Below are 18907 nucleotides of genomic sequence, written 5' to 3'. Positions count from 1 at the left end.
ATGAAATCTGGGGTATTATTATAATATTTTTATTCCATCTTTATGTGTATAGAGACAGAGGAGAGCCTCCATCTGATGAGGTCCCAGGGCAAATGTGCATAGGTAGGGGAGATTTAAATTATTCCTTTATTGCTATTTCTCCCCTCTAAAGTCATTCTGTACACACACACACAGACAGACTAAAAAATAAATAAATAAATCTGAATTTACAACAATGGAAGCTTGAAAAATCATGAAGGAAGGGTTAAGGGGGGAGGGGAAGTAGGCTTACAATGGACTTTGTCAGAATCCAGGCTTTTGTGATCTAAGGAGTCAGAGGAACTTTCTTGCAATAATCCCCAATTCTCTAAAGCCATCAAAGAATCTACTTCTGTATCCCTATCACTCCCAATAAAATTCTAGCCCCAGAAGACCAAATACCATCTGTCCAATCCTCTTTGCTCCTTTTGAATAGACAAATTCACAGCCTATCACTCTATAAGAGGTGATCTTCCTAGAATTTTAGAGCAAGGAATTTGCAGGACAATTTTCAGTTGTCATTTAAATGAATCAGTGGATTCTAGGCCTAGCTTTGAGCTCATGCTCTTGGGAAAATAATAATAATAATAATAATAATAATAATAATAATAATAATAATAATAATAATAATAATGATGATGATGATGATGATGATGATGATGACAGTTCCTGGGGAATTTTTTTTTTCTGTGTCAGGAGCAATCGGAGTTGCTTCTGGAGTGAGAGAATTGGCCATCTGGAAGGACGTTGCCCAGGGGATGCCCGGATGTTTTTGATGTTTTTACCATCCTTGTGGGAGGCTTCTCTCATGTCCCCGCATGGAGCTGGAGCTAATAGAGGGAGCTCATCCGAACTCTCCCCGGGTTGGATTCGAACCTAGCAGCTTCCAGGTCAGCAACCCAACCTTCAAGTCACAAGGCTTTTATCCCTAGGCCACCGGAGGTTCCCTGGGAAAAATTGATAGCCAAATTGACAAAGAAAAAACATGGATGTGGCTCACAAATGGAACTTTGAAAACGGAGACAGAAGGCTTTATTCTGGCAGCCCAAGAACAAGCCATTAGAATCAATGCCATCAAAGCCAAAATTGAAACGTCGACTACAGATCCCAAATTTAGACTCTGCAAGGAAGCAGATGAAACAATAGATCACATCCTCAGCTGCTGAAAGAAGATTGCACAGACAGACTACAAACAGAGGCATAACACCGTTGCTCAGATGATTCATTGGAACTTGTGCCACAAATACCATCTGCCTGTGACAAAGAACTGGTGAGATCACAAGCCGGAAAAAGTTACAGAGAATCAAGCTACTTTGGGACTTCCGAATTTAGACAGACAGAGTTTTGGAGGACAATACTCCTGACCTCACGATTGTGTTAAAAAACAAAGTATGGATTGTCGATGTTGCAATCCCAGGGGACAGCAGGATTGAGGAGAAACAACTGGAAAAGCTGACATGATATGAGGATTTAAAGATCGAATTACAAAGACTCTGGCACAAGCCAGTCAAGGTGGTCCCATTGGTGATCAGCACACAGGGTGCAGTGTCTAAAGACCTTGGCCTGCACTTAAACACAATCGGCGCTGACAAAATTATCACCTGCCAGCTGCAGAAGGCCACCTTACTGGGATCTGCACTCATTATTCGCCGATACATCACACAGTCCTAGACACTTGGGAAGTGTCCACATGCGATCTAATACAACAGCCAGGAGAGTGTCTGCTGTGGACTCATCTTGTTGTGTTTCAAATAATAAAAACAACAACAACAACAACAACAACAACAACAACAACAACAACACCTTTTCTCCCATGAAACGGTGATCCAGGCAAATGGCTCCCCCCTCCTTTTTTATGATGGTATCATCAATAATCTCCCAAAATATGCCTACGGACACCATTTACATTGCCAGCAGGAAGGGCTACAGTATAAATAAAAAAAGTTCAGTATTACTACTTCTTCACTGTTTATCAGCTTGAAAATATATCGCACTATGAATCAGGGCTTCTGTGTCACTAGCCCCTGTGAAAATTGAGGGCCTACTGTATTTGCTTTGTTTGGTAATTTGTTTGTGTGATCCCTGCTATGCAGGAGGAGAGAAGTGCATTGCTAAGACTAGTGGAAGACCATCTATATTTGCCCTGAACTTTGCCAAAATTCAGTGCAAAGTCCTTCTTTGACTAGAAAAACTAAAACACATGTTCTTAGATATGTGGATATGAATTATCAGAATGACTTGAACAAAAATGAGAAAAGATAATTATCTTTATGTCAAATTATTTTGGTAAGTAAGGAGTTATTGGAAAATGAGTGGAGAAAAGGAGTTTTTAATGCCTTCTTAAGTCTACAGTTTTTTAAAAGTATAAAACACATTAGCATGTAGACTACATCAGAATGACAAATGCACAATACATTTTAAAATTTTGAACAAATGCAGATCAAAATGAACAAGATACCAAGGTCAAATGCCAATATAATACAAATATGAATGTAGAACAAAGCCACTTCTAACTTTTAAGTTTTCAACATGGATTTTCTATTCTTATAACTTTTTTGTAAAAGCTTCTGACAAATGTGCACAATACGAAAAATACTATTTCTGGAAAAGAAATGACTAGTATAACCTTGACATATTAAAAATAGTTTGAAGTCAATTAGCAATGCATATCATCTAGATGTGAAAGAATGCCTATTCTCATTCTCTAGTAGTTTAATGTAATACTGTAATTACAATTATAAATTGCAAGAGATATGTTTTGTTTTCAAAATTTTTGAAATTCAAAACTACATAGAGAATAAGTACAAATCAAGCAAACTCACTTCTTGGTTTGTACGCCAGGCTCTCTGTGCCAGCATGGTCAATACACCCCCATGTGTTTGAAGGCCTCCATCTGCCATAGCCTTCTCTTAGAGCCCTGGATATTGCAGAGATCTGGATTTCAGCCTGATACTATCAGTGGCAACATCCAACAGTGTGATCCATTGGACTTTAAAATATGGAAATATTGCTTGTGAACACAGTTTAGCTGACATATACCAACCTCTGCATGTGTGGCAGTAAAGGTTTCTTGGGTAGTCCACCAGAAAATGCTTGATTTTGTTCAGTATGATAATTAAATCATTTTTATTGCAAAATATGAATCATGTCTTTCTGTCAAAGTTTGTATCTTGCTGAAGGAGGCTAAAATCAATTTTGCCTATACAAGACAGCAAAAACAAAAAGTCAATCACATGCACATGAAAACAAAGAAGGTAAAATATCCATAAAAGCATTGATGACAGACCACTACAACCAACAGTGGCATATTTAGATGTTCACTGATGGGGCAAATCTATATATATAAAAGAGTGATGGAATCCTGGCGACCGACAAAACAACAAAACTAAACACCCCACAACCTCAAAAATTGACAGCACAACCCCTTATCCACGCCTCTAGGTTGATACAACAAAAAGAAAAGAAAAATAAAGTCCTAATTAGAGGGATAGGAATAATTGTTTTTATCCAATTGCTGCCAGTTAGAAGGTTAAGCTCTGCCAGGGGACAGGCAGAGTTAAGCCTCACTTAGGCCTCTTCCACTCTGCCTATAAAATAGAGACACCACCAGACAACGGCACAGCAACGCGTGACCGGGCACAGCTAGTGCCTATATAAAAATGCCGTTGCCTGCCAGCAGAACATAAACAGTGATTGTATGGTATATGAAGGATCATCTCTCTCTTTCTGAACATATTAGAACACAAAGAGATAGTTCTCTGTATCACACCACCTTCTTAAGCTCATTTGATGAAGACAAAGGAGAGTGCTTCCAGACAGCACAAAAATCCACATTTTAGAACTGAGTAAAATAATTCCATGACCTAACAGCAGGTCCACACATAGACCTGTCAGTCCTGGGACATGGTTCCCCACCATCCTCACATCTCCTTTTGAAACGGATCAAGATGGAGGGCATCCGGAAGAAGTTTTAAAAAAAAATCACTGTTATGTGCTGGATTGTTATATGCGCACATGCAAATATCTTAATATAAACTCAAGCAGACTTGCATGTGCGCATATGAGCTCCAGTCCATAATAGAGGGATTTTTTAAAAAAATCTTCTGTCTGATATCAGTCTTCCCCCAATTCTTAATTCAACCTCTGTTTAAGATTATAAAGTATAAAATAAAGTGTTTCAGAGAGTTCTAATTGCATTCTATTTGTGCTCCCCTTGAACCACCTGTGGGTGTATTTGACAGCCCGATCGGCTGATCAGCTGTTTCAGGCTTTTAAAAGTGCATGAGGGAAGGAAAGCACATGTTTTGCATGACTCCAGGGATATACAGTCATGCAAAGATGTGCATTTTTCATCTGAAAAGGGGTTTTAACCACACCTTTTTAACATATGCTTTTTAGCTCTTAACCCGATCCCTCCCACGCTTGGGCTAAATGTTGTTTTGCCACATACACCCTTTAACCCAGTTACTGCTAGGTTTAAAGCATGTGTAAAAGGGCTCGGAGCAGATCTTTTCAGTGGCTGCTCCCAGGCTCTGGAACTCACTATGGTCCTGTCCCATAACAAAACAAAACATTTTTGTTCTGTCACATTTTTACAAACCTGCTGGGGTTGGGTTATTAACACTCTGCAGTCCTGCAATTCTAAATTGTTTAATTGGTTTTTAATTTCATATATACAGTGCTCCCTCACTACTTCGTGGTTCGCTTTTTGCGGATTTGCTGTTTCATGGTTTTTCAATAAACTCTAAAATTATAAATCATTAAAAAAAATCAATTTACAGCCTAAGGAAGGGAGGAAGGAGAAGCCAAAGGGAGAGAAAAGGAGCCCAAGTGGCAACGGGAGGGGAAAGAGGCAATTTATCAACACACGATTGGTTGATAAAGACTTAAAATAGTGTATAACTACTAAAATAATGTATAAATATTAAAATGAATATAGTGTCCCTACTTCGCGGTTTTTCACTTATTGCAAATGGTCCTGGAACCTAACCCCTGCAATAAGTGAGGGAACACTGTACTTTTATTTTGACTTTTATTGTTTTTAATTCAAATCATTTGAAATAGGTTATTAGCTGTCTTGAGTCCCATTATCAGGTGAGGTATAAGTGAACAAAAACAACAGCATTCTCTCAGATGGCACAAAATATGCTTGAAGTGAGGGTGGGACAGAAATGGGATTCAAGATAGATGATAATCTATTTCAAATTATATGAATTGACAATACAAACCCTCACTCATGTGTTTAGGAACCTGGATGGTAAGTAATTGTAGTGGAGATTTGCCAGAACGTACATTAAACACTGTATATTTTCATTTCTTTATCAGTAATATTCTTTGGAATTTGATGAAAGCATGTGTGGTAAATATATGTACAAAGAAACTATTGCTTAAATGTAAACACATTTTCTTTTTTATGTCATTACCACCTTCTTTTCTTATTCATATTCTAGTTGACTATAAACCAGTTTCTATAATCAGCATCCAAACAGCTTGTGGGAAAGAAATCACATTGATGCTAGGGAAGCATTTATGTAGTGCTTACTGCTTATCCTTAACTACAGTAACTTTACTTGAAAGTTAGCAATTCATGAGTGTCAGTAGCAATGTTGGCATTATTCAGAGGAGAGAGCTGCAATAAATACCAAAATGGTGAAAAAGGAGCTCTAATCTCCACATGAAGTCCTAACAGCAAAACCCAATCTGGTAACATTGCTGCAATACAAACTTTCAGGTCAACCCAGGTTTGAGTTTTCTAGATTGTGTATTTGCAGAAAGCTGAAGAATAGTGAAGTATAATACCTAGACCTTCTAGATGAGCTGAACTATTGTTTCTGATCAGCTCAGAAAACACGGGGTGCACTACAACCTCTGTATCTATGTAGGATATATTCCTGAACATACTATGGAAACAGGAAATCTCAGAAAATAGCAAATCTTGTTGAAATGAATGACTACTGAAATGATTATGGGGGTTCTTTAGTACAGAAAAACAAAGCATATGTTGAAAGGGTATATTCTGCAGGAAATAGTGTTTCCTATGAAGACATTTCATGATCATGAAAATGGCATGTTGTATGTAGAAATGTTATCTTTTTGTGCAAAAAATAACCCACACATGGATTTAGTATGTATGTATGTATGTATGTATGTATGTATGTATGTATTTAATTTGCCTAAAATAAGTCTTGAACTGTGAATAGGTTTTTAATTTTTTTCAATGACTTTTATACAGTAAGAAAAAAAATGTTAAATATATTTCCAGCTCTTCAACCTTGCTTTCCATTAGAACAAGTCTGGAAAACTTTGGGGTGCAATTGGTTGAGAGTAGAGGCTCTCCATGGAGAAGAAATGGCTTCCTGCCCCATCAATTCCTGCCAAAGTTCAGAGCAAAATCTCTCTTTCACTTGCAGAAATTAAAAAAACAAGTTGGAGTAGTATTACATCAACAGTGTACCGGAGTATTTGGGTGGACTTTGGCCCATTCCTATTTTGGAGTGTTCTATACCCACTCTTTCTGTAGCCATTATAGTAACTCCCTTTGTTTGTAATCAACTTCATGATTATAACTTCTTATAATCAACTTATTGTAATTATTTTACCACTCAGATTTAACAGATCCCTTCACAATGATCAGGTGCTATATTACAATAACAACTTCAAAATGTTCAAAACAAAATTAAAACAGTTATAAGGAGACAAAGAGGGCTAGTTACTGTGTACTCTCTTTGGAACTCAATCATTGTCCAGTGCTGTCAGAGAACCATCTGGCAGGTATTTCTGATTTGTATGTCCCTGTGAGGTTACCTAGAAAAGGGAGGGGGAGAAGCAGAACATAATGAGTGAAGTTGAGAGAAAATTATCAGGTAACTTGGTGATGACAACTTGATAGTATAAAAGTGCAAACTAAGTTGTAGATAGGAACAGGTACACCACAAAGTCTGTTAAAAACTCAAATTATCTCAAAAAATGAAATATTGATGATTCACAGACACAGTGGAAATTGAGTTCTAATGTTAAGTTTAGAAGAAAATGGCACTTATATAATGCAAATAAAACCTTAATCAAATAAATCTTTGGCTTTTTAGCATTAAAAAGCTATAGAGATGAAGCATATGTTTGTGAGCAACAAAGAATAAAATAAATTATAAAATAATTTGGCTCGGGCAGTGGCGCAGGCTGGAGAGCAGCTGCAATGAATCACTGCAATGAATCACTCTGACCAGGAGGTCATGAGTTCGAGGCCCGCTCAGAGCCATGTTTGTCTTGTCTTTGTTCTATGTTAAAAGGCATTGAATGTTTGCCTATATGTGTAATGTGATCCGCCCTGAGTCCCCTTCGGGGTGAGAAGGGCGGAATATAAATGCTGTAAATAAATAAAATAAATAAAAGAAAAATCACTTATTAGCAATATAAGGGCTTTGAAAACTATTGTTGCAGGCTGTGTGTCACATACACATTTTTTTTTGCAACAGAAGGAACAGACAGAGAATTCACAAACAACAGCTGGGACAATGGCCCTGTTGCCCCAGCATTTGCTGCCTGAGAAAAGTTGCCTCATCCTGCCTCATAGTAAGGCCATCTCTGTAGTGTGGGATCTAAAAGGATAAATGTCACCAGTCATTTAGCATGGCTTACAGCTGCTAGCCAGATTCTGGGCTAGCCAGCTCCAAACTTTGAGTGGGAAGCAAAAGAGAAAAGGCAAGGCACAATGCAACACCATAATACACATTATTTCAAATGGAGCCCTGACAAGCAATAGGGCATAACAATGAGAAATACTGGTGTGAAATGGCCAGCAAGTTCTGTTCTGTAAATGGAAAATTGATGAATAACAGAACTGAATAATGCATAATAGACAGCAAAGTAATTTCTGTTACTTGAAGGAGAAACTGCAAAACAAGAGCAGAACAACATGTGGAACGGTCATTGGTGCTTTCAATTGGTGCTTTCAATCTGCTCTGTTTCAAATGAAGAAACAGAACAGATAGGACAGACTAGCAAACACTGTCTGGATATAACATATGTACAAAGCAGAAATATACGTGAGCGACTATGTGAAGTGCCCATGTATTCCCAGAATAATCTACAGAATTATTTTGCATGCTCTAATGTGTTTGAAGATGTTCTCCAGCGCAGCACCCTCATCTGGTTAAAATACTTATCATCTAATGTGCAAGATAGTAGTCTTCACATCTGTGAGATTGTTTATATTTTGCCAGAACATTAAGGTTCACCAGCAGGAATTAAATACAATGTGGTCCTTAAAGATTTTGCCTTACACCAGAATTTCTCATGTTTTACACTCCAATACATAAATACCTGGGTTACTAAAGATAAACATTCTAAAGACTGCATCAAATTGTTAATTCCAATTAAACTAAAATCACCAAATCAATGGGATTTTACTATGTTGATTCAGTTAATTCAATGGATCTAGATTGGAACTCCAAGTTGAATTAAATCCAATCTCATATTGACCTAAAATTATATCAATCTATTCATTCAGAAATATGCTATAGGATGAGTATCCCCTATTGGAAAAATGGGAGACCTGAAATGTTTTGAATTTTGGATATTTTCCCCTAGATTCTGGAATGTTTTATTTGTATTTAATTAAATATTGAGATATATTGTGATATCTAAATGCTACATTCATTTATGTTCCATATACAGCTTCTACGCATAAGGTTGCTCCTGACACGAAAAATAATATTGTGCATAAAACAAAGATTGTATACATTGAATAATAAAAAAACAAAAGTGTGTTATAGCCACCCCTGTGAACAATTTTAGATTTTGGAGAATCCCAAACTTCAGGAATTCTGTGTAAGGGATGCCCAGCCTGTAGTAGTTCCCCACCTATCTTCTGCTTAAACATTGTTTATATGATACAAACAAAATTAACCAAATGAAACTCTAAATGTCTGAAAAAGGAGGAATTGGGTTGTTGTGAGATTTTGGACTATATGGCCATGTTTCAGTACCTAAATCATTTTGTTGCATTCCTCAGGATTTACTGCTGTCCACTAAAACTGTATGTTGGATTGTCCTCTTTTTTGACTTTCACAGAAAAGGTGTTTTATCTAGAAAGCCAGTTCATTGGCCATTGCAAGATATCATCACACATTCTTTCTTAGAAGCTCTTAAAATCTAGTTGATTTCAGAAATAGGAATTTAACCTATCTGAAAATGTGTGTCTTACTTTGAGTTTACAGGCAGTAATACAGGCATTGCAATATGCTAATTACCCTAAGTACTAGGGTTGAGCAAATTTTTCATTAGTCTGTTCAATTCGTTTAAAATTCGGTTCGAAAACACTTTTGAAGTGATTTTTGAAACATCTGCTCACTGCCTTCCTAATATTACGAATTTGAATCAAAAAGTACCTTTTTTCATCTGTTTCTGATGTCTTCGGATGTAGCTGTAGCCCCTCTGAGAGGAAAAGCCATGTTGGCATGCCTCTCAACCAATCAGAGTGGAAGGAAGAGGGAGGGAGAGGCATGGCCATCATTCTGCTAGCGTTTTAAAAAATGTTGTTTCAAAATGCCCCAAAAATCAGTGGATGGGTTAAACATTATGAAACTTGATAGGCAAAGAGTGGTGAATTTTTGCTTTGATTGAGGCAAATTATCCCAAAAGCTTTCAAAAAGCAGGAGAATGAAGCCTCTGAATTTTCTTCATTTATTTAAGTGGAAATGAAGCAAGCAGCAGACATGGCCTGGATAAAACTCCATTTCGCAGAAGCCTTACGCTAAGCCAATCAGAGCAGGAGAGGGAGGGAGGCAAAGGTGTGGCCATCGTTCTGTTAGCAGTTTTTTTAAAAATTGTTGTTTCAAAACCTCATGGGCCATCCAGTCCAACCCCATTCTGCCAAGAAGCAGGAAATCGCATTCAAAGCACCCCCAACAGATGGCCATCCAGCCTCTGCTTAAAAGCCTCCAAAGAAGGAGCCTCCACCACAGTCCAGGGCAGAGAGTTCCACTGCTGAACAGCTCTCACAGTGAAGAAGTTCTTCCTAATGTTCAGGTGGAATCTCCTTTCCTGTAGTTTGAAGCCATTGTTCCATTGCATCCTAGTCTGCAGGGCAGCAGAAAACAAGCTTGCTCCCTCCTCCCTATGACTTCCCCTCACATATTTATACATCATGTCTCCTCTCAGCCTTCTCTTCTGCAGGCTAAACATGCCAAATTCTTTAAGTCAGTCCTCATAGGGCTTGTTCTCCAGGCCCTAGATCATTTTAGTTGCCCTCCTCTGACCATCTTGACCAAACTTTCATACGGTATGTGAATTCTTGGAAGGTATGAGAAGTTTAGAGAGAGAGGGGGAGGGAGGGAGGGAGAGAGGGAGGGGTTTGAGTGTTGTACTCCCATTGTGGCTTGATTCCCCACTCAGCCACCCACTTGGGCAAGTCACACACTCTCAGCCCCAGAAAAGCCAATGAAACAGGAAATAGCACTTTCAAACCAGGAACTGTTTTCCTTATTCAGAGGCTGATGGCCATCTGTCAGGAATGATTTGATGGTGTACTATGATTTCTGTTCCTTGGTGATAAATGTCATTTCCTAATTGGTTCTGTCATAGAAACATGGCAAAATTTATGACACTGCCTGAACTTTGTCTTTGTGCAAGGGACATGGAGCACATTATGGTTTCCTGAGTCCACCAATTTAACAAAGTTTCAGCCACAAAAACAAAGTTTCTGAAGTAGAACCATGACTTTTAAAGTAAAGACAACCCAATGAAACAGGAAATAAGACTTTCAAACCAGGAACAGATTTCTGCAATTATTAAAAAATGGTTTATTATAAAAGTTATGAAAATTCACCAAATATCAGAGGATAAGGGAAACGTTCTGAATTTTGGTGAGCTAGCAGTGTTAAATGTGTTCTACCACTGTGCCAAGTGTGAAGAAGATATCTCAAAAAATGAGGGAGGGAGAGTCCTGTAAATTCCCACCCGGTGCTGTTTTTTTTGGCCACTCTGCATGCGCATCCACCATTAATGAATTACTTTTGAAATTAACGAATTTTCGTTAAATTTTGAAATTTTTGAAGACAAAATTTGAAAATGACATCAGAAACGAAACACTAGCACCCCCTACTTTTGAAGAGAGTTTAGAATCAATTTTTTCATGGATCGCTCAAGCCTACTAAGTACTTTCCAACTTGGCATAATTTTGAAAGGTCTGGTAGTTTTAAAATGTTTCTTCTTTTTCACAGAAACTAACATATTGGAAGTGGGTGCTACCTAAAACATTTTTCTGTCTCTCAGAAAACATGTAACTGTGGACAGAATTAGATGCCATTGACTTTGATATATTACTTACAAATTTATGGAAGAATGTATGCAGTGGGGGTGCAGAAATTTTACTGTAAAAATAAATATAGGCATTTGATGATTGGTTAAATATTGTTTTCCAGAGGCATCTGGTGATTGTAAGAAACAGGACGCTGGCCTAGGGAAGCTTATGCTCTGTTCTTACAGGGATGGGAAAGAAGAATAAATGCTAAAACCTTCATAACAAAAATAACAAAATGCTAAAACCTTCATAACAAAAATGTGATGCCAGTTTGACAATGGTTTCTGACTGATTAGTTACTTGGCACATGGCAGTAACAATCAACATTTCACAGTTTCCAGCAATCTGCCAGTTCAACCATCCAAAAGGATGTTATTGGAGACTACCCCATTCTGTTCACTTTCCCATCTGCCCTGTATTTTCCTAGATGTGATATAAAAAGAGAGTTCCAGAAAACTAAGGATGTAGCACAAGACAAAAGATAATGAATGTAGTAGAGGAGATGGGTGGGTCCAGTGTCAGAATCAAAGACCTGAATGGGTCCTGTGGTCCATCCAATCCAACCTCTTATTCGGTGCAGGATCTCCAGCTGGATCAACCCTAGAAGGTAGCTTTCCAGACTCTTTTTCAAGATGTTCAGAGAAAGAGACCCTATTACCTTGCTAAACAATTGATTCCACTGCTGAACCACTTTCCAAAATTCAATCAAATTCTGCTCTCCTGTAAGTTCAAGCCAGTATTCTTGGTCCTATTGTCTGGGACAGCAGAAAACAGGCCTGCCCCTCTTTTCTATGACAATCGTTGATTTGTTTATAGAGTACAATCATGTCACCTCTCACAAAGCTGGACATAGTCAGCTCATTTTAGTTCTCTGTACCTCTTTACCAGTCAAAAGAGGCTCAGTAGGCAAGACTCATGGGGACTCCTTTGGCTGCCAGCTGGGGGAGGCCACGTAGGCCTTGCATATTTCCCCACATAATCGTTGCACATCCATTTCTTTGAAGGGGAAAAAGAGTGACTATTATGTGGTGAAATATGGTTTATACTGCTTCCTTGTAAAACTGTCAATGACTGGTTCTGGTGTTTATTTTCAAAGAAAGTTAGGGAGACTCTACACTGGCTGGTCAACCCAGAGTGGCAAAATTCATTGTAACACATTTTGGCACCCAGACGGTTCAGCTGGGCTGAGATTGCATTAGCCCCACTGGATTATCAACTCACCTTCCATGTCACTGCCACTGTTCTCACATAGTGATAGAGCATGATGTGACCTCCTTGCCATTGTGAGCACCCCATTCTGACATCTACAAATGTGCCCTTGTAACTAGGAAGAAGAAAGAGGAAAATGTCCCCACCTTCTAATTCAGTGGTTTTCATAGAATCATAGAATAGTAGAGTTGGAAGAGACCTCATGGGCCATCCAGTCCAACCCCCTGCTAAGAAGCAGGAAATCGCATTCAAAGCACCCCCGACAGATGGCCATCCAGCCTCTGCTTAAAAGCATCCAAAGAAGGAGCCTCCACCACGGCCCGGGGGAGAGGGTTCCACTGTCGAACAGCTCTCACAGTGAGGAAGTTCTTCCTGATGTTCAGGTGGGGTCCCCAGATGTTTTTGGCCTTCAACTCCTGGAAATCCTAACAGCTGGTAACTTGGCTGAGATTTTTGGGAGTTGTAGGCCAAAAACATCTGGGGAACCCAGGTTGAGAACCACTGTTCTAACTGGATGTGTAGGTGTCTACATTAATGTCAAGGAGGTTGGATCAAACTTTATGGTTAGTTGAGAATAGTGGCAACAGCAATACAGGCAGAATGCATCCCACTTCACATGGTCTGGACTAAGATTTACGTATGAGGATTTTAGATGAATGGATTTTAACTTGGATCTGTTTTTAAATTTTGTATTATGTGTTTTATTATGTTATGTTATTGTTTTTATATGAACTGTTGTTTTAATGTATTGTGTCAGGCATTGAATTCTTGCCTATTATTGTAAGCCGCCTTGAGTCCCCTCGGGTGAGAAAGGCGGGGTAGAAATGCTGTAAATAAATAAATAATAAATAAATAATTTTTTCTGGCATAATTGAATATGCAAAAAGGTGATGTTGTCCTAACCCGTCAGTGGATCAGTCCAACTTAAATCCAATCCAAATGTTTATACTGCTCCAAATGTGTGGGATACTTTGGAGTGAGTAAATTTTTGGAACTTTGCCTGAAGTACAGCAAAGCTTGTTTAATCCAAGAAAAACCAGTGAAATTCACTGGAAGTACTAGAACATCACAAGGATAACCAAGCATTAATTCTGGATGAGTCTGGGTCTTTCTCGCCATTATTGACTGTGGACTGCAGAGGAGCTTGGGGATCCTTCTAGTTGCAGCTGGACAGCCAGGAGACAAGAAAAGCCACTTCTCCCTTAAATATTCAGCTTTAGCCATTGTATAATGTTGAATATCAAGTGAGGTGACAGCTGTTCCTTCTTCTTGACTGCCCAATTGCAACTGAATGGTGCCTACTGTCTGCAGCATATCAACCTGGATTGTATGTCTACAGGACACGTGTAATAATTCTTGTGATCTCCCAACCACAAAACACAGCAAAATTAGGAATTCCCACCCACTTTTCCTACCTCTGGTATGTGAATAAGCCTTAGCTCCATTCTCCAATGGCACTTTCTTTTCAATCACCATGAGGCAGAAACAAAGGACAGTGATGGTAAGAAAAATATCTTACCTATTTGGTTGCCTTTGAGGATAGTCATTACAGTAGGTCTAGAGCATTTGGAAGTATGAATTTAAGGAGCAGAGCCCTCCTGTCCAGAGATTTAAAAATTGTTGTTTTTAGTATAAAGGTAAAGGTTTTCCCTGATGTTAAGTCCAGTCGTGACCGACTCTGGATGTTGGTGCTCATCTCCATTTCTAAGCCGAAGAGCCGGCATTGTCCATAGACATCTCCAAGGTCATGTGGCCGGCATGACTGCATGGAGCGCCGTTCCCTTCCCACCGGAGCAGTACCTATTGATCTATTCACACTGGCATGTTTTCGAACTGCTAGGTTGGCAGAAGATGGAGCTAACAGTGGCCGCTCAATCCGCTCCCGGGGTTTGAACCTGTGACCTTTCGGTCTCCAGCTCAGTGCTTTAATGCACTTCATCACCGGGGCTCCTGTTTTTAGTATACCATGAAGGAAATAATAAATTTAGTGTCTCATGAAAAGGCTCTAAATTACCAATCAAACATCCGAAACACATAACTTTACCAAATGTTAAGTTATTATCTCATATAATCTTTACCCACAAAAAATTTAGGATTTTTATGCAGTATCTCAAGACCTAAGGCTTTTTCTTCATGTTGGAGGAAGGAAGGGAAGAAACAGACTTTTGAAATGGAAAAAAGATAACCAAATATATAGTGGGGAAACAGATTTATTTCACAATAGTAATTACCAACTAAACAAGGAATGCACATATGTAGCATCTTTTAAAATAGCAATCCTGAAAAAGCATGCATATATGATAATGTGACATGTGTCTCATTATTGCTTCACAATGTGAACATGTTTAAAGCATTCATTTTCCTCAAAGAATGATGAAACAACAAATTAAGATGCAATTGCTTTCCAACCACTTAAAAGTTATAGAAATGATTTTTTGGTGTTGCTGTTTCCAGAAAGAAAATGAGTGTGTGTGTGTGTGAGAGAGAGAGAGAGCATAGAATAATGTCTCAGGGGGCTTTAATGGTTCTGCCCTGAAACCTTGATCAGTACTTACTGTTATACAGTCGGAGTCTATCTGGCATCCTGCTGGTTAATTTTCCTATCCAATTAATTGCTGGAAGACAAATCAACACATAGGTAAATCTCATTGATTTAGTGGCTCTACTGTACTCAGGACTAGCAGGAAGATTTGTTGTATATATTCATGTTTAAGTCTAGAAAGTTTAGTCAAAAATAAGCCCAGAAAACCTGGATCTATTTATTCACAAGTCAATGTGAGTAATGTGCCTTGGCTGTTATCAAAAAAAGGAACGATTCCCTTCTCTGAGTAGAGCTTTTGATCCATCCTAGAAGAACCTAAAAAAAGCACTGACCTCCTCTATTCGCTTCTGACCTTTTTGAATACCTGGGTAGGGAAATGGCAGCGGTAGCCAGGGGCAGCTCACCCACCCACCCCTTCCCGGTGTAGCATTGATGCTTTCCCATCTCTACAGAATGACCTTCAACTAAACCATGAGTTATATCAAAATCCATAGTTTTGACATCAAAACTTGCCCTCAAATTCTACATGAGGCCAACTTATACATGAGTATACACAGCAGGACACTGCGAGACTCTTAAAATTCCATGTTGCATTAAAATATTTGAATTTCAAAGTATTTGTTGTTGTCTGCCTTCATGTTATGTTTCCTACCTGGCCAGGTGCAATGGTGGAAGGAATGCATTACTCTTCCCATGAATTTATCTCATTCATGGATCCTGCTGGGAGGAGGTCTTTCTGCAATTATATTATTAGTTTATCAGAAAGAGCTTGTAAGGCAAATTTTGGACCTCCCTCAGGTGTTTTGGATTTTAATTTCTAACAGCTGATAAGCTGTAGGAATTGTGAGAGTTGGAAGTCGAAAACACGTGGAGAGAGGGCCAAGGTTTGCCCAGGCCTGCTTTAGTTATTGATTATCGGTTGTTGTTGAGTTTATGCTTCTATGCTTTTTATGTTTTTATGTTTTTATGTATTACTGTATATACTCAAGTATAAACCTAGTTTTTCAGCCCTTTTTTTTTAAGACTCAGCTCGGGTGAGGGTCCTGGTTGGCTTATATTTGGGTCAGCTTATACTTGAGAATATATGGTACATTTATTATTTTTCTCTATTATTATTGGTATTATTACATTTATTGTTTTTCTCTATTATTATTGGTATTATTACATTTATTATTTTTCTCTATTATTATTGGTATTATTACATTTATTATTTTTCTCTATTATTGTTGCTACAATTACATTTATTTTACTCTATTATTATTATTATTATTATTATTATTATTATTATTAATAATAATAATAATAATAATACATTTATTATTTTACTCTATTTATTATTACATGTATTATTTTCCTGTATTTATTATTGTTATTGCATGTATTATTTTACTCTGTTAAAAGGATACATAAGCACATTTACATTGAAGAAGATGAGAATAATGATTTAATCAGAGTTAGACAGTCTTATCTTAAATTAGAGCTGTATGTAAATATTCAAAAACATTTAACCTACTGATGCCTCAATTAATGTAATTTTATTGATATCTATTTTTATTTCTGAAATTTACCACTCTCAGCTTATATTGGAGTTAATGCTTTCCCAGTTTTTTTATGGTAAAATTAGGTGCCTCTGCTTATATTCAGGTAGGCTTATACTTGAGTATATACAGTAATTCATTGTAATTGAATGTATCTAACATTGTTGTATTTTATTGTTTCATTACTAGGCTTGGTCCCCATGTAAGCCACCCCAATTCCCTTCGGAGAGATGGGGTGGGATATAAGAATAGAGTTATTAAGTTATTCTTATCTCTGGGAGACATGCACACAAAGGTCCTGGCTTTAGTTCTACCAGCCTTTAGAGGTATAACAAATACTTCTGTACTTGGTGAGAAAAGATGCCACAATATGCCAAAGCATCCAGAAAGAAAATGGTCAACCACTGTGAGGATATTGCCTTTTGGGAAGGATTGTATGTTTTTGCCTTAAGTTGCCTGTCAACCTATGGTGGCCCATGCATTTCATTGGGTTTTCTTAGGAAATGAATATTCAAGTAATGGGTTGCTGTGAGCCTTTTGGGCTATATGGCCATGTTCCAGTAGCATTCTTTTCTGACGTATCGCCTGCATCTGTGGCCAGCATCTTCAGACATCTGCTGGAGGTGAGGCAAGTGTAGTGTGTATATTTCCAGGGTGAGAGAAAGAACCCTTGTCTGTTTGAAGCAAGTGTGAATATTGCAATTAGCAAGCTTGAATAGCATTGAGTAGCCATGAAGTTGTAAAGTCAATCAGTATGGGTATCTGCATAGAGGTAACCTGGCTGTTGTTGCCTAAAGACATCCTCTGTTTGAGAGGCGTTAACTGGCACTTCGATTGTTTGCTATCTGGAGTTCCCCTGTTTTTGAGTGGTGTTCCTTATCTACTGTCTTGATTCTGGTGTTTTTTAATACTGGTAGCCAAATTTTGTTCATTTTCATGGTCTCCTCCTTTCTGTTGAAATTGTTCACAGGTTGTGTTTCTTCATCAGCTTCCCCATGAGGATGGTGGTTCCCTTGATGTATGGTAAGAACACCTTTCATCTAGGTGGATCTTTGCCTTTACTTTCATGGCTTGTTCTTAGTCTTTCATCTCTTCTGATTTGGAGCCTCCGATGGCCAAGAGGATAAAAGCCTCGTGACTTGAAGTTTGGGTTGCTGACCTGAAAAGCTGCCAGGTTCAAATCCCATCTGGGGAGAGCATGGATGAGTTCCCTCTATCAGCTCCAGCTCCATGCGGGGACATGAGAGAAGCCTCCCACACGAATGGTAAAACATCAAAACATCTGGGCGTCCCCTGGGCAATGTCCTTGCAGACGGCCAATTCTCTCACTCCAGAAGCAACTCCGGTTGCTCCTGACACGAAAAAAAAAAATCTCTTCTAATGCCTGGCAACATCAGCCAGGCTACCTCTATGCAGATACCGATACTGATTGACTTTGCAGCATTATGGATACTCAATGCTAATCAAGTTTGCTAATTACAGTATTTACATACACAAATAAGGGTTCTTTCTCCCATCCTGGACATTTCACAGATATATATACACTACACTTGCCTCACCTCCAACAGACCTCTGAAGATGTCAGCCACAAGTGCAGTTAGAACGTCAAGAGAGAAAGCTACTGGAACATGGCAAGGCCATGCTGCCCAAAAACTCACAGAAACCCAGTGAATCTGGCCACAAAAGCCTTCAACAACACAATATTCAGTAGTTTACCAGTTCATTCTTCCAAAATATAGCCTATAACACTGCTATTCATTGGTAATCTCCCATCCAAGTACTAACCAATTTTGACCCTGCTTGGCTTCCAAGATCAAACTGGTGCTAGTGCCTTTAGGTACTTAGATACATAGGACCCTTGCACATAGCTGTATAAAATCCACATTGAACTGGTTTATATGGCAGTGAGGGCTCAGATAACCCAGTTCAAAGCAGATATTGTAGATTATCTGCCTTGATATTCTAGGTTATATAGCTGTGTGGAAGTGTCCATCAATCTGAGTCAAGTTTAGGCGGGCTCACAGCTCCCTCTGCCTTTCAGCTTGAATATAAGGCTATGATGCTACAAGGCTGGTAGCCATGTGCAAGCAAATGTTCAAAGTTGGGTGAAATACATTGCCCCACAAGATATGAAGTACGACCACCTTATAGTTACATATCAACATGAGGAAGACACGATTTTCATGTCCCAAAATGGCTAAAAGCACTCTTCTCCTAAGCCTGGAGCATGCTACTAGGCCTTTAATAACATTTTCAGGCATGTTTTCTTCGGGCCACTTCTTTTAAGTCTGCATAGTGTTT

This window comes from Anolis carolinensis, chromosome 1, assembly GCF_035594765.1.
Source record: "Anolis carolinensis isolate JA03-04 chromosome 1, rAnoCar3.1.pri, whole genome shotgun sequence".
NCBI classification, from domain to species: domain Eukaryota; kingdom Metazoa; phylum Chordata; class Lepidosauria; order Squamata; family Dactyloidae; genus Anolis; species Anolis carolinensis.
The sequence above is the reverse complement of the archived record's forward strand: the minus strand, read 5'-3'. Positions refer to the sequence as shown.